We start from the raw sequence: 4,350 nt of genomic DNA, 5'->3' as shown, positions 1-4,350 counted from the left end.
CAAAAATAAAATTTCTAGCATTATTTTATTTGTATTTATATAACTGATAAAACTATCTATTCCAAATGTCTCATTCCGTCAAATGGAATGGCCCAGAACAGAACATCACATTCAGAACTAGAAAGTACATTTTAAAAACTCACTTTATACTCTTGGTACTCTTCAATATGTTTAAAGTCAATTCAAATGCATTGCAAATTTAAGCCTTGTTCTCGACAGTCATGTTGCAAAACAACTAGAAAAAATAATAAATCAGTTAATGAATTCTTAAAAAAAAGAAAATTTAAAGAAAGGAAAGGAAAATTAAGTGACTGTAGTGTCACTCTTAAAATTATTATTTTTAATTCAGAAAAATTCAAGAGTTAAGAAGTACTTTGCAAAGAAATTTATATAAATAACAGTTTCCAAGGCCTCAAAAAGTTGAAAACTGAAATGCACAATCCAAATAAAACTAGAACAAGTGTAAAATAGAAGGACAACGATTAGTTCTAAATGCTTAATGATGATACAGGAGTTTAGCTGAATCAATAAAATACATTTTACCGAGTTTTTCTTTATTGCTTCCTCGTACACTTTAATGGAACTTTCTACAAATAAGAGCAATTATAATCTCAATAATCTTTCGTTAAACCCCACTATATGAAATAAGTTCTTTTTTTCCTTTGTGCACTATACCTAACAAGTTAATATCACAGATAAGAAAGTTCTAGTAGATATAACCAACCGACTCAAATTGCAAAAATGCTCATTTCCTGTTAGATCAATTTTTTTTCTCTAATAATTAGAAAATATGGGTCAGAGTTTGAAATTTTGCATAAATTAAAACAAACTTTAGTTTGAGAGAAGCTCAAGAATGCCATTGAGGGACGAAACAATTTCTGCTGCCGAAAGCAATTTGAGGCACATCGAATGCGTTAATAAATTCTCATAAAAAACTGCTTATGTTTACTAACATATATTCGTGGCACGCAATGTTTTACCTTTTCTTTAAATTTATAAATCTCTGCAAGGTAGCGTACTGGAGTTGCGAATTGTTGACATAGATTAGTATAAAAATTCTACTATAGAGCAATCATAGTGAGCTTTTATCAAGCCCTTTTTAGAGAAGCCTTTATTCAAAATTCTTGTAAGGCAACGAATTTTTGTGACAATGGGTTCTATAATTAATTAATTAATGAGGAAATTACATGAAATTTACTGTTTTTTTACCCATAACTTTTTCCCTACAGAACAGATATGTTTAAGCAAAGGTATAAGCCTAAATTAGACCATCCCCTAGGTATGTATTAAACAAAGAATAAACAAAATCAGTGCGCGAAAAAAGATACTATGAGCGGAAACAAAAAAAAAAAAAAAAAGAAAAACATGCAAATGGTATGAATGGACTATGTAGGCAATAAAACACATAACAGTTTATTTTCTCTCACCTCTATCAAACAAAGGTTATCTTCAGACAAAATACGAAACACAAAAGATTCGGCATTCTTCACGCTAATCGGCAGACGCCATGCGACGCGACAATATAATTAACTAACACCCGACGCTCCGCTCCACCCGTAAAACGTGAACAGTTAGGGACCAAAACACGTTAGGTGAAATGGTGCAATATCTCCGCTTTTTTACTCTATTTACTTTTACTTATATTTTCTTATCGTTCATAATGCCATCTAGTGGATAACAGTACGAGTATTAGTCAATTTTAAATATAAAAATAAGGTAGCTTAACCCTCGTAACGGATAGGTTCTCCTTTTTTTTCGTATTCATTTATTCTTTATAATTTGCAATGATATAAATGTTTTAAAAATCATTAAATTAAATAGGTCAAATTTATTGTTTACGGTGGAAAAAAAAAGAAATATAGACTTTTTCATTTGCATACATGACAGCGCATAAAGGAAAGAGAATAAGAATCGAATATATTATTTTTGGTTACACTTGGATGAAAAATGGATGAATGAATAAATTTTCAAATTCAGTAATGTATAAACATGATGAAATTCAAATTGCCTACAGCTGTTAGTAGTAATAAAATTATTCAAAGAGACAGGAATAAGATAGCACTATTAAGCGTTTAATTTTAATTCATTTGGGTTATTCTGAATAAATACATTGCACATTCACATGATGATCCATGAAAAGAGTAATTAAAAATTGGAAGAAAAAAATAACAAGTATTGAACGTTCTTGGGAATATATATTGGTATTTGTTGCATTTTTGCAGGATATAAAATTAATCCTCTGAACAAAAAAGTTAAATTCACCTCAACTGATGAAAGTATTCAGTAAACTTCGCTAAAAAGCCATAGAAATGACATAAATAACTTATTTTAAGATAATTATTTCTTTCTATTCATTTACTTTTCACAATTAGCATTCATGTGAAAAATAACTAAACACAATGATTTTTTTTAAAACTAGTTTGTTGATAATCATATCTTTAAAAAATGAAAAGGGTGCTGAAAAATATCGATCAATAAAAGTGATCAGCTAAACTTTTAGAAAAAAAAATCATTTCCAAATTCGTTTATATCAAATTAATTGATGAACATATTAGTTAAAATATGAATTTTAGTTTTACCTTAAATACAGACAAAAACACTCAAACATTTTAGTCTACAAAACGCTCATATGTGGAACGCATTTTCTATGGAACAATTCTATATGAAAAAAGCTTAATTGTAATAATGATGAAGGTTAGATATGACAGGGTTTGTGGTTTTTATTTTTTTTTTTAATCAAAAAATTCGAATTTTTTAAAATTCATATATATTTTTTAAATCTTCAAACATTTGTAGATTGTAGATAATTATTACTTTACATTTATAAACATAAAATATTTCACACACAATAGATGAAAAAGCAACTTCTAGCTATTTTCATTTCATGGCATATTGTTATTCAGACATTAGCTACTAATGTTTGAATAACTGGTATAAGTAGACCACAGAGTTTTAATACAAATAATACATGATTCAAATTAAATTTAACGCTTAAAAAAAAGGGTTCATAGAATTTTATTTTGATCTTTAGTGTAAGTCCAGATGGATAGTCCGAAGTAAATTTCTATAATAAAATGTATGTACATTATTCATAGTAAGTTATTTATCTACAAATTTTCCCCAGTCCCTTCTCTCACCTTTTCTGAGTTTTCAAGCAGAATTTTCTCTTTTTATAAATGAAAACTCACTACAGATTTTGATTACAACTACTAGGTTTCAACTCTAGCTGCTATGTCCCTGTCCCCCCGCCTTCAACTTTTACTTTGGGGCCAATCATTAATTACGTAAGGGTCCCGGGGGGGGGGGGGGATTGGAAAAATCTCTACACACCCTTAATTGGGGGGGGGGGGGGCAAATCCAATCTTACGTAATACTTTTCAAAGTCAGTGGCAGTGTTTTGGCAGTGATCATAGTTAATTTAATAATAATGAATTTAATAACGATTCCAGTGAGGTAAGATTCGTTATTTTATTACTTTGAAAAACGAAATGGAATCTTACGTAAAAATAGGCCCGGGAGGGGTTCGAAAAATCTTACGTACCCTAACATGGGGGAGGGGGTCAAAAATTGCCAAAATGATCCTTACGTAATTAATGAATGGTCTCTAAGTGTAACCAAAAATAAAAACTTTCTTCTCCTCTTTCCTTTATAAGATTACGCTATATGATGTAAATAATCATGCTATGTAAATGAAAAAGTCTATTTTTCATTTTTTTCCACCATAAAGAAAAAATTTTACATGTGTAATTTTTTTAATTTTCATATCATAGCTAATTATAAAGAATAAATGAATACGAACATAAAAATAGAACTTTCGTTATTAAGGGTTTTGCAACTTTATTTTTAATTTACTATTGACTAATACTTGTACATTCATCTACTAGATGGCAGCATGAACGGTAAGAAAATCAAGCAGAAAAGCGGAGATATTACACTATTTCACTTGACGTCTTTCGGTTCCTAACCAAACGCGAATAGATTGCCTTACGTAGGTAATTCTACACAAAAAATTTTTCAAAGGAATTTTTTCGCTCACATTCACCTACAGACCCCCTCCTCCCCTTTTCCCTCAACATCCCAAAAATTTCATTAAAAGGCCTCACTTCAGAAACATTTTCCTGGTAGTTCTCTCGAAATACCCACCTTCGTCATCTCTCTGGCGTCACTGGAAGGGACTTATCGTAACCTCTCCCAGGAAACAATCCTGGGTGTGCCCCTGGGTTCAGGGACTCTCACACAGCGATTTTTTTCAAACTGAGTCCAAAATCGCGCATCTAGAGAAACAGAGCTCTTAAAACTCCAGAAACAGCTTTTTTGAGCGGGGCGGCGGTACCCCTGTCCAACTAATTC

The sequence above is a fragment of the Uloborus diversus genome, chromosome 8 (genome assembly GCF_026930045.1).
Source record: "Uloborus diversus isolate 005 chromosome 8, Udiv.v.3.1, whole genome shotgun sequence".
NCBI classification, from domain to species: Eukaryota; Metazoa; Arthropoda; class Arachnida; order Araneae; family Uloboridae; genus Uloborus; species Uloborus diversus.
Note: the sequence above shows the minus strand (reverse complement) of the source record.